This window comes from Vicia villosa, linkage group LG4 (genome assembly GCF_029867415.1).
Source record: "Vicia villosa cultivar HV-30 ecotype Madison, WI linkage group LG4, Vvil1.0, whole genome shotgun sequence".
NCBI lineage: Eukaryota > Viridiplantae > Streptophyta > Magnoliopsida > Fabales > Fabaceae > Vicia > Vicia villosa.
The window spans coordinates 148679389-148693252 of NC_081183.1; the positions used below are offsets into that span (position 1 = coordinate 148679389).

The 13864-nt window shown below is 34.5% G+C and overlaps 1 pseudogene; it reads left to right on the forward strand.

Moving 5' to 3' along the window:
- The first annotated feature begins 8759 nt into the window (after window positions 1-8759).
- Window positions 8760-13398, forward strand: LOC131595459 (uncharacterized; annotated as a pseudogene).
- Window positions 13399-13864: the final 466 nt, after the last annotated feature.

The window sequence follows — 13864 nt, forward strand, 5'->3', positions numbered from 1 at the left end:
AAATCCTTGTGATAATTGGGCCTAAGGTTTGGATTCCAAAACACCTGTTAATTGCACCCCATTTTAACTCAACCTGATTTATAAGAGAGCGAGTTTGACAATAGAAATGTCAAACCCTATGGATCTTAATTTTGACTCTTAATGTGTTAAGAGACGTAGATCTGATCGGGCAAATTTTGGGGTATGACATCTGGGTGCTCACGACACATGACGGGAAGAAGGTCTATGTTCCAAGATCTGGAACTTAAATCTGCTGGAGAAGTAAAGTTTGGAGGGAATCAGAAGGGCAAGATCATTGGCTCTAGAACCATATGCATTGGTAATTCTCCCTCTATAACTAATGTTCTTTTAGTAGATGGATTAGCTCATAACTTATTGTCCATAAGTCAATTAAGTGACAATGGTTATGACATAATCTTTAATCAAAAGTCTTGCAAAGCTATTAGTCATAAGGATGGCTCAATCCTATTTACAGGCAAGAGAAATAACAACATTTATAAGATTGATCTTTCATATCTTAAGAATCAAAAGGTTACTTGCCTTCTGTCTGTTAACGAAGAGCAGTGGGTCTGGCACATAAGATTAGGTCATGATAGTTTGAGAAAGATTTCTCAGATTAACAAACTTAATCTGGTCAGAGGACTCCCTAATCTGAAATATAAATCAGATGCTCTTTGTGAAGCATGTCAGAAAGGGAAGTTTTCAAAACCTGCATTCAAGTCTAAAAATGTTGTCTCTTCCTCTAGTCCGCTAGAACTTCTGCACATTGATCTTTTTGGTAATATCCAAACCAATATTGTCCCATGTAATTAATGGTATTGAGATATAGTTAGCAAACAATTGTGCTAATCATCATCTTTATTAATTTAATTGTAAAACATGAACGGCAAGAGAAGTAGGGTTCAACCAATTTTGGGTTTGTCTGGAATAGATAAACTACAACTTGTTTGGTGTAGCACTTATCATTTTTGTCTATTGGTTCCATAATAAAATGTCATTGTTTTAGTCTTTACATTGTCTATTGTCGTTTTGACAAAAAAAATGGTACAATGTTTCAATATTTTTTTATGAACCCCTTAACCACAATATTGATTGTTCCATAATTAATAAAGGAAAAAATCATGGATAAAAAAAGTACACATATGTCCCTAAATTCGTGATTCTTCTGAGTTTTTTCTTTGTCTCCCTTTTTATAAGACTCTCTTAAATTTTCAAAGTGTATTAAGGAATTTGTAACACCACAAATAATATGTGTCTAGAATCATACCATTCAAAGTGTTAATACATGGTATTTAGTACAACAAATGTGTGAAAATAATAGTCATACATGTAATACACCGGTTCTACAACATGGAACATGTGCAAAAGAGATGTCAGATACAAAATACTAGAACAGAAAAACATAGTGAAGAATGATAAGTGCCAAAATGTCGTTATTTTGTATATGTAATTTATGGCACTTATCGATACTTTTTGCTTATATCGTGTGAATAATCTCCGCTTTTTGTGTAAATATGTATACTTTGTGTATTATTAAGTTTTCGAGTATTTGTATATCGTTTGATAGTTTTCTATTTATTTTGTAGGTATTGATGCGTATTTGGAGCATGAGCAATAAAGTATTGAAGACACGGCTTCAAACACGCGGTTTTGAGGCTCAAAATCAAAGAATAAAAAATTATCAATTTGGTTGATATTTATTCATTTATAGATAGGAAATTGAATAATATTTTCAACCCTTCAAACCGGGCGAAAATCGGAGTTACGGTTCTCAAGTTATGGCAATTTTACTAAAGCTGATTTTTTGTTGACAGTCCTGACCGTGCAATGCACCCTCCTAGCGCGCGGCGCGCGCTCTGCGAATTTCTAAGTGTATAAATAGGTGGAAAACATATTTTTTAGGTTATTATTTTAGGGTATTTGTTCCCAACTCCATCAACCTTTATTTTTTGGTAGAGAGAGGCTTAGAAATATCAAATGGGGTTACATCTTGATGACTGAAGGTCGAATTTCTCATCGATTGGTGTTTATAAACCAAGAAATATTCGGTTCCTATTCTTCTCTTCTCTTCTCTTTGGATACTCTATTTTGTTGGGTATGTTTGTCTATTTACTTTGAACATATGTATATGTATTGATCATGGTGTTGTATAATATATTTGCTTTACAAATCATTATTGATGTCTTCCTTAATCTTTTTGCATTTATGTTTGGATTTGGGTTGTTATAGACATATAACTCACAAATCTTGATTAGGGATGGATATCTATTAGTTTCTATATTCTAGAGATATATTTAGAGCTAATAATATTTATGGGTGTCGAAGCTTGATGCTTCCGTTTTAGTTGTCTCGGTTGAGAGATCGTCGGTACAAGTGATATGGATGTATGTTGTGTTGTTGAGGTTAGTTGAGATATCATCACCAAGATGATATGGTATTTCTCTCTACTTTGGGTTAGAAATGACTTAGGGTGTGAGCGATGCTTGATGATTTTGACGAGTATTGTAGGTTGAGTGCAATTGGTCGATAGGTTTAAGTTTGTGATAAGTAGATTATATGCATGCTTGATAAATTTATTCTCCCTAAAGAATGAATTCTTTTTGTGTTAATATTTACTTTTCCGTTTTTATCTTTAACAAATTCAATCCAAACTCATAACTGTGAAAACTGTTGAATGGCAGTTCGGTAGCACTAATCTCTGTGGACACGATAAATTTCCGGATAAATACTTCCAAAACTTTTGTTACTTGTCGCTTTACCGCTTCAACAAAGAACAATGATCTTCCAATACTTTAAGAAATCTTGCCTTTTCCTTCGTCTTGTACCTAATTTTCTGAAATGTTAAATGTAGGGTGAGATACAACTATCTCAATGGAGTTTTAACTACACCATAAGTTCATTCGCTATTAGGCTATCCTCGAAACTATCACGACACCATGGTCATGTTCCTTATAGGAAAAAACAAAATAAAAATGGGTACAAGTCTATTAACCTCCTATTATGTGAGAATGTTAACACGATCACCTTTACGGGTAATGCTCACCAACGAGAGGTAAGGGCTTACGGGAAGAACATCACCCAACTCGTTTTTACTACATCAAGGCTATCTTACATGTTAAATGACGTCTAATTTATATGTCTCTCTCTTATGGACGTATATTTACAGGCTAGGCTTGTTGTTAACCATTATTTATGCATATAGTATAATCTCGTCTCCTTCGAGACAAATCTCATCGCGTACTCCCCGCCTAAGGCTATGTTCGGGAGTTTGGAGGGGAGGGGAGGGGAGGGAAAGGCTTCCAAAAACGAAAATTTAAAAAAAATATAGGAAAATATTTGACATTTTTTGAAAAAATGATTTTGTTTAGAATGATAAAAGAGTCATTATCATTACTAAAATTTTAATTTTCAGAATACTATAACAACCTAAAAGATATTTGTAAAATTTATGTAAGCCCTCCAAAACCCTCCAAAATCCTTCTTCAATACAATTTTTGAGTTCCCCCATTTTATGGGGTTTTTGGTGTTATGAATAAACTCAAACCCTCCAAAATCCTCCTACCCAAAATCTTTGTATCCTTTTTATCCAATTCTTCCTATTTTCCAAAGCCCTCCCCTCCCTTTCCCTCCAAACTCCCAAACATAGCCTAAGAGTGCAAATAGACACACATACATTCATGAGTATATGCTCCAGGTTCTACAACTAAATATCCCTAGTGTGAATCCTAGGTTTTCTCACCACAATAGTTACTTTCATTAATTCACTAAGCAATTAACACATACCACCATGGGATTCTTTATTAGAATTATCCAATTTAAATAAATGAAAATAATTACATGTTGTTATGGATTTGTCAACATCGAAGTGCAGCATTCGTGCTATTACGGCTTCGCTATCGTTGAAGTGTATCATTCATGCTATTACGGCTTTGTTAACATTGAAACGTATAATTCGTTCTATTACGGCTTCTTTAGTATTAAAGCATAGCATTCATGCTATTGCAGCTTCATTACTAATGAAACATAGCATATTAACTAATCATACGCCAAACATAGGCTATTACGACTCCATTTTCACTGAAGCATAACACACATACATGACATTACATTGCCAACACAAATTTATATCAATTAATCTCACAAGAGATGAGGTAAACAAGTGGAAAAAAACAAAGTTGCATGGGGTGTAATTAATTACCAAAAAGGTGTAACCGATTACATGTTAGTTCTGTTTAAAAATGGACAAAATGCTCGGGTGGTAATCAGTAACATAAAACACGTAACCGGTTACACACCAGTTATGAATTGAAAATTTGGCATTTCATAGGCGGTAACCGGTTAGTAACAAAGCGTAATCGATTACAGCCCTGTAGATACTCAAATTTTCACTTATTTATCATATTTCCTCCATTCCAAACACATTTCAAACATGTATTAACACAATGTGGAGTCTATTAAACACATCAAACAACACATGCATCAATTTATTCTCGTGTATTCGTGGAAATCATGCAATTGAGCAAACAATCAACAACTTTGAAGCCTCGTGCATTTAACTTAATTTGATTTAATCTTAATTTGAAGCCTATGAACCCCACCTTAAGTTGCTTAAAACCTAAGATTCTTAATTTGAAAGAAAATATATAATGGTGATGATCACTTGATGCTTTACTCGAAAACAACCTTGATTATTCTTTAAGGTCTTCAAAGTTCCCACATGCAATTGCAATATTATTCAATGAACAACTTTTTCCTTTCTTTCTCTTCTCTCCCTTTGGCTCTGACTCTCTCTCTCTCTCTCTCCATCACTCCCTCTTTCTCTCTATGCTTCACAAAATTCTAATATGTAGAGAGAAGGAAGAATGAGAAAAATGGTAAGAAATCCTCCACAACTTATGCTTAATTACTAAAGGGTGGAAGTTACCCTTTTTCCCTTGCAACTTATGCTTAATTACTAATCATATCATCTAAGAATACTCAAGTAAATAATAACTGAGCCATGGTAGCTTGTATCATAAGCAAACATAACAAAATCTTGATCAAATGAGGATCACCCCATACTACTAACCTGATTCCATCTTCTTGTACCATGAAACTTCTGATTAAACCATTCATAGCTCAGGTGTTGAGTAACAACTCATGATGATTATAAGACCAAGCCCAAACATAGGGAAATAAACCCTAGTTTCATAACTCCTTAGGACCTTTGGTGAAGCAAAGCCCTGTATGGAGACGAAGAAAGAACCCCAAGTTTCTATAAGCCCAAAACCGGATTCCCTTGATCCACGCTTAGAGGGTAGACCAATTGAATCAAACTGGTAGTAGTTAGCAACTCTCAACCATAAGAAACCTCAACTTCAACTTGATTGAGGTAAATACATTGAACAACCCTTGAATGAAGATAAGAAGTCTCAAAGCACCGATGAAACTCTAATCTTTCAAGATCCTTGATCCCACAAAAATATCAATGCAAGTGCAATGTATGAGAAGCAATAAACATATAATGGTAAAAAAAAACAAACGAGCAAATTTTGGGGTGCAACAGTTGTTACTAGTGTCTGAATGCATCAACTATCAAAATTACAAAGCATTCCCAAATATGTCTTTCCTTTGTCTATTTGATTTTCAAATGTATATTTTGTTAGTTAGTTTAGTCCTTGAATATACCGTCGGTTAGTTAGTTTGATCCATGAAATTACTAACAGAAGATACACTTAGATATACTTTTGTAATTTCAATACATTCAGGGATTTTAGTGATACTGCATCACATATTTAATAAACAAAATGACTGATTACTCATATATAAAGGAATTTCAACTTTTAGTATTTGGGTTGAGGTTCTTCAGTTAACTTAATTGCTAACCTTCTTTGTTCTAAAATTTGTTTATTAACCTTGCATGAGTTCTCTAATAACCAACCACTTTTATTTATGTTAGGTAGCTTTTTTTTTAAAGAGATTTTAGATCACCAGCAGTGCTATTTGCATATCTAATAATCGTCTATTTTGTCAATTTCGATTGATGTAATTTAATTTTAAACGTAAATAAGTCCAAAAGTTAAAGATTTTTTCTTTACCCACCTCCCTATGGGGGTCACCCCCAGCGAAATCCCCAACTTACCCCTGCTTCGGAGATTCATCTCCGAAGTAATTTTTTTAAAAGATTTTTTTAGACTTCGGAAATGCATATCCGAAAACACCAAAAAATTGGTGTTTTCGGAGATGCATTTCCGAAATGCATCAAATTCAGTTATTTTTTACAATCAGGTAAGAAAACCATTACAAGACAAAATTGTAATCGCATTGATAGTAAATTGGGAAGTCTCTTAAATGATAGTAAATGTAGAACGAGTTGTAATCAACCAGATTTGAAATTTCGAAGTTCCTTTTCTTTCTCCCCCACCACTCTCAGACAACACCTTCTAAGAAATGTGGTAACACTTTCCTACTTAAAAGCCTGCTCTCTCACCCATTTTTCTTCCAATCACATCCAAAATCATTTTCGATCTTTACTCTTTTCCTATACTCACACATTTTCTCTCTCTTGTAACCGCTTTCATCACAATGTCTCGCCGCGGTCGAGAAAACCATCCCGAAAATTGCCGGAGTCAACCATCTCCTGCACATTCTCAACAATCATCTGTCAATGTTGCAGGATCAGGCCGTGGTTGTGGTGGCCGTGGCTCTCGCGGTGGACGTATCGCCGGTTCTTCCTCCTCCGGACATCCACCTCCTCCGGATATCCACCTCCTCCGTCATATGCTTCGCCATCGGTCACCCCTACTCCTACTCCTACATATGTTGCAGCTCCGGTTGTTCGTCCACCTGTTGCAGCGCCGTTTGTTCCATCTGTTGCAGCGCCGGTTGTTACTCCGTTTGTTGCTGCGTCGGTTGCTTCCTTGAGTTTGGCTCTGATTTCCATCGAGAGCCTGACTGCCGAAGTTAAATAGAAGGCTACTCTAGAGTCGGCTCCGTCGTCTCAGAAGGCGGTTAGGTTCCCTAACCGACCTGGTTACGATCAATACGGAAGGAAAATTCAAGTTCGTGCTAATCATTTTCAGTTGCGAGTGGCTGATAAGGATCTACACCACTATGATGTAAGTATAGTTTGCTCATAATTTTTTTGAACTTTAAGTGTATAGTTTTTGTTGTTGTTTATTATGTTGGTAAGTTACAATGTGGTATGGATTTCTAGAGGTATTTTACAAGATATTTAAACTATGTATAGTTTTTGTTGCTCACAAGATATTTTACAACATGTTTAAATGATAACAGCCGTGTTAACAAAAGGGCAACAATTTCTACACCTCTTGGTAAAAACATTGGATGAATAATCAAAACAAATCCTAAATTAGGTGTATTTTCCCATTAGGGTTTCATGATCATGAGAGTAATGTGAGGGTTTCATGATCATGAGAGTAATGTGAGTGGAATGTAAGAACAAAAAAACAGTAAAAGTAAAGAAAGTGTAATTACCGGGAATATGAAAAGGAGAAGGTAGGTGAACAAGGGTTGGGTTTGGTTCAGCGAATCGTTCTTGTTTGTTATTTTTCTTCTGTTCAGACCTTATTTCGGAAGTGCATTTCCGAATTCCTCCAAGGGGGTGAATTCGGAGATGCACTTCCGAATACACCAATTTTCTGAAAAACAACTTTATTTCGGAGAAGCATCTCCGAAACCAATATTTTTCATTAAAATATTCACCTTTTCGGAGATGCATTTCCGAAAACAGTTTTTTTTCCAATAAAAGTACGTTTTCGGAAATGAACTTCCGAAACAAGGGGTATTTTTGTAAATTCGCCAGAAGTGACCAAGAAGATTAGGAGGTGGGTTAAGAAATTTCCAAGTTAAATAGGATGCAATTCATTTTTAATGACTTCCACAAATAAATAGAGTTTGAGAATATTTATTTAAAATAGCGGTCAAATACTTGTTTTTAAAAAATATATGTATTAAATTAAAAGATATGAATTATGTAAAATAAATAAAAATTCAAAACACCTTTTAAATCATTTTTATTCCCTTATCACAACACTCATTTTTCATCTTGTTAAATTCAAATCAACATTTACTTTTTCTAAAATAAATATTTTTTTTATAAACCATTGTTGATAATCTAAGAGTGTGTTTGGATGAGGTAATTAGAAATTTTAAAGTAATTTAAAAATCAAAGCAATTCAAATGATTCAATTCAAATCCATTCATTTTTAAATTGTTTTGTTTGGATGGAGTATTAAGATAATTCATTGTTAGATTTTTGGTGTTATTTTGTATAAAATTTAAATTTTTTGGACCAAATTAAAAAATGAAAAAGTAGGGACTAATTTGTAATTTTTAAAAATTTGAAGGACCAAATAGTAAAATTTAAAAATTATTAAGGACTAATTTGCAATTTTTAAAAAAATTTTGGGGTCAATTTTATAATTTTGAAAAATATGAGGACCAATTTGTAAATTTTGAAGAAATAATAATAGCAAATACATTCTATGGAACATGAGAGGAATTTCAAATTCTTTAGTTTTTGGTGTCATTTCAAAATGATTAAATTTAACTTAGGATGAAATACTCCATAAATTTCCATCATTTTAACAATTCTTCATTTTTGTATCCAAACAATGAATTTTGGTCAAATCATTTTAAATTCCCTCAAAACATTACTTTCCCTCATTAAAATGCTTCATCCAAACACACTCTAAGATCTAAGAGTACTGGTTTGAGTTGGCCCTTAGAAAAGCAATTTAGCCCAAATTCACTGAGCAGCGTGATTCCAAACAATACTAAATAGATCAAGAGGTGCTGCGTCTTGAATATTTTTTTGTTTTCTCACAACATTGATAACATGATAACACCGTCAATATTTTTTCCTTTTTGTCACTTTAATAACAACTTGGTTCCCTACTCGGTGCTCTCGGACATGCTATAGCTTTGCTACCGGCGGCTTCTCTCTTAACTGACGGTTGTTTTAATCGCTTATTCAATCACATCTCGCCGGAGACGGTTGCTTTCAATCGCTTATTCAAGTATATTTAACTGATCTAACCATCAGAGATCTTCATAAAAATTGAAGCTCGCAGAGCAACTCAGAACCTCTGTTGTAGAGTCAAACAGCAACTTCCAAACTTAGCAAGCAATGATGACCACCCTTGCTCTCTCTCTTCTTCTCTTGCTTCCGATTCTACCTTCAGCAACACTTGAACAAGAATTTCACGAGGAGTTGCTACTTAAACCCTTACCCGATCGCAAAGTGCTAGCGCATTTTCACTTCCAAACCCAAGCGGAAGGTTCCTTCGCTCCTCACCATCACCTCTTCCCCAAATCCATTTCTCACCTGGTACTCTTTCCTCTTTTCTATTCCATTTTGTTTATTTTAGGGTTCTGAAATTTTGAGTTTTCATAACTTGAATATACTAATTAAGATATGGATTAGTGTTTATGATAACTTGAATATACTGTATAATTAACATATGGATTAGTGTTTGATAACTTGAATATACTGTATAATTAACATATGGATTAGTGTTGGATAGACAGGTTAAGAAATTTCACATTAAAGCAATGGAGTTATCTTTCACACAAGGTCGATGGAACTCTGAAAGATGGGGTGGACTTGATCCCATATCTAGCCAAAATGCAAAGCCTCCTGGAGTTGAATTGTGGGCAGTCTTTAATGTCCCTCACCATCAGGTTGATGCTTCTTGGAAAAATTTTACGCATTCTCTGTCAGGTCTCTTTTGTGCTTCGATAAACTTCCTAGAGTCTTCTACCTTTTATTCTGCTCCCAAATGGGCATCTCAGTCAGCCTTAGGTAGTTTAAGATATGGCACACTGCCGCGTGAAGCTGTCTGCACAGAGAATCTTACTCCCTGGTTGTAACTCCTTCCTTGTCGAGATAAAGCTGGACTTTCAGCTTTAATGGATAGATCATCTATTTACACGAGTTTTTATCATTCACAGCGGTTGCACTTGACACCATCCCCGGCTCCGGCTGATGGGTTAGACTCGGGAATTGTTCTAGAACAAACACTTACCGTTGTACTACAGCCTAATAGTCAGAAAAATGGTATGAGCTTTTCCGACGAATTTAAGATTCAACCAAGCTGGTCTCTGAGCTCAATATTTGGACGAAAAGTGAATGGAAGGTGTGTTCTTGCTAAGTCGAGTAATGTCTTCCTTCAAGTCGAGAGAGATCTAGTCGCTCAACTTGAGAAGCTCCAGAAGAATACTACTGCGTATGCTGATAATGACACAGGTATAGATGTTTTGGAAGAGAATCTTGGCTTTGAAATATCTATTACACCTGATAGGGTTCATAGAGAACTGGAAAAGAGCTCCTCAATTCTGTATGAATATTCAATCAAAGAGTACAACGACACCGAACAATTTGATTTGGGCCTAACATGGAAATATCCAGTTGTTTGGTCCTGCCCTCTTGCACCTTTATATGCCAGTAGATTTTTAATTGGAAATGGAAATGAAAGGGGCTCGATTGCAATATCCTTGAAGTCTACAGAACTGACTAAGGGTTTCATTGTAGCCGATAATGTTGAAGACAAGTGTAAGTTACAAGTTAATGTTCTCCAAATTGTGCCTTGGTATATTAAGGTATTTTATCACACCTTACAATTATTAGTAGATGGAAAGCCTCAAGCAGTTACAGATTTTGTTGAGAGAATGAGTGTTTCACCTTCTGAAGACAAAGTATCAACAGGGGTGATGGAGTTGGTCCTCAGATTTCCTTGTGAGGTTAAATCTGCTATATTAAATATAGAGTTTGATAAGGTGTGCTCAAATTCTTATTTTCATTTATATATTTCTTTTTCTTTTTCTTTTGGATATTCACCTCACTTTTTTATTGACAGACTCTATTGACTATTATTAAACAACCTTATAAATCTTTGTAAGATAATCATTATGAACTAAATAAATTAGACTACAAATGTTCTTATAGAATGTAAGAGAACTCATGAAATCCGCTTAGGTGTTACTTTATGTTGATGAGTTAGGATTAGTAAGGGTTTTTATCCATCAAGTGCTTCTTGCCTTGTTACTTACTCCGGTCACTCTTTTGAGTATGAGTTTGAGTGAGGCCGACTTGGTTTAGAGACCTTAAAGGGCAGTGTTCTGACACAGCTGCATCGGAGCTGGTAAACTAATTGCTGATTTTGCCTTTTTTATCTTGCTGTTTATCTACGGGTTATAGGAACTGAATTTTATTGAGCTGGCTACTTGTTTACTTGCCCAAACTAGACATGAATGTAGGTATATGTCATCACAGCCTGAATGTGATACTGGTTTGCTTTTCTATCAATATGACATTAGAAGCTATTCATAACTATGTATGTGATATGCTAACTATGGACCATTTTATGACGGATGGACAAAAAAGTGATTTATGATAGAATATTATGAGGTTTGATCTATGTAGCTGACCCCATATAGTGGTATACATCGCGATTGTTGTTCTGACATGTCTTTTTTGGTCTGCAAATAGGGCTTCTTGCATATTGATGAATACCCTCCTGATGCCAATCAGGGATTTGATATTCCATCAGCAATAATAAGCTTTCCGGACTTCCATGCCAGTTTGCAATTTTCTGATGACTCTATAAGCAAGTCGCCATTGATGTCTAAATTACAGGTTCGATTCTCCATTCTTCTTTTGCTCATCACTGCAGTAAATGTAAGATTACCATAATACCTAACAGTCTGAATCTTTAATGTAGGAAAAAAGCCATGTTCTCTCATACACAGAAGTTTTACTTGTACCCTTGACAACTCCTGATTTCAGTATGCCTTACAACGTCATTACAATTACTTGCACAGTTTTTGCATTATATTTTGGATCCTTGCTAAATGTACTCCGAAGACGAGTAGCAGAGGAGGAAAGACTTTTGAAAGGTAACACTCGACTCTTGAAGTCTCTGTATCTTGGGACACAAGTAATTCTATCATGAACAACAATGAGTAACCCTATGATAGCGTTTGGTAGACATGTCGTGAGTTCTGTTTTCTGCTTGAAGCATATTGAAAGTATGACAAATCTATACCTAGAGTTACAAAAGAAGTATATTTTGTTTCTGACATATTTTTATTTCTTGCTCAGTTTCTAATATCTGGTATTTTTATGCTTGTAGCAAACAAAGCTCCGTTCCTTCGTCAAGTACTAAATATATTGTCTTCAAGGTTTCGGGGAGGATCAGCAGAATCCACTCAACCAAAACAACCATCATCATCTTTCATTACTCCTAAATTGATTATTAAGATAATATTGGTTGCAGGATTTGCTGTTGTATGCCAATTTTACTTGAAATGATACCATCCAACTTAGTAGTGTTAGTTGTATTATATTCAATGAGTACTATTTTTGTACAACAATATAGCTTTGCTTCCACTGGCCAATGTGTTCGCATTCGCTTCTGTTTTTTAATTGACCACACATGATTGCATTTATATTATTAACAGAAATAGAATTTGTAAACTTTTAACTTAATTTCTCATGTACCATACATGTTACTATTTAAATAACCCAGAAAATTGATTAGTGTTCATTGTAAATATAACAATGGATGGATTGTACATCCTATGAGGTTCTTCAAAATCTATGGTTTCTAAAGCAACTTTACAGGACAATATACAATGTAAAAAACTCTAATATTTTTCTTGAGTTAGAAATTTATCTAATCCTTTTGTAATTAGCTGCTGCAATCTCTTCGTCTCTTATCCGCTTGAGATTCTTATTTGTATAACTGCATGTAAACTGGTTTCGAGAAATGCTTCTAGGAAGTTCATCAACTTTATCCCAAATATCTGTGAAGAGCCCATCAAATATGTCAGTATTGAGATTTTGGCAGATAAAAATCTGTTTCTGTTGAGATAATGTAGATTAGTAGCTTTGGCTAAGAAGGATTAGAATATGAACATGCCAAACTTGTCTTCATTTATTTTTAGCTTCTTGAATTGGTTGACATCTTCAAATAGTTGATAAGGAATGAGGCATTATTGCTTCTTACTCACCTGACTCGTAACAGAAATGTTGTCCCTCTCTTCACTTTTTTCTTAGGTTTGTTGACTCTGTCGTGTTTATTAAGTTTATTTATACCTGATTGATACTGATTACAACTATGCATGGTTCAGGTACTACTCAGAGAGACTATAGGACTTGATCCACTGATATTGATTTTCAAGCTCAGGGGAAGTTCTTACTCTTTTACTCAACAAAAGGTTGGATTCTTTATGCTGTTAGTTAATCTTTATAGCTGACTCTTGTTTAAACACCTTGCCAGTAGACAATCAATCTACTCAGTGCATTAGAAACCATAAATTTGTTACTGAATGCCGATCCCGGGAAAGATGCTAATAAACAGAAAAATAAGACTGTCTTTGTGATTTTGAATGTAAAGTCCTAGTAATACTTTATATAATATCATGTTTTAAAACAATAATGATAAAATTTTATTTCTTAACATTCATTTACATATAAGATAATCTTTTTCACATTTTTTTTAAAACCTAATCTTATAAGTTATATATTATTATTATTATTATTATAAATATTAAATATAGACAAGTTTGTGCAACAAACACATGTTATTACTTATTACAATGTGTGTGGAAAGAAATAATCTTTCCTTTCTTGATTACATTGCTATCATAAATATTTCATTCCTTACATTACAAATGACATCTAGACATGGTTGTATATTGCTGTTCTGTTTGATGTTTTAGCCTTTTAGCTAATGACAGAGCGATATCCATGCATCTGAGTGATGAGTGATAGTATCTGTTGTTCTAAATGCTTGTATAAAAGTTTGTCAATTACAAGTCTTCTTCTCAACCGGGGGAAGATCTGGTCGACTTTTTGAGG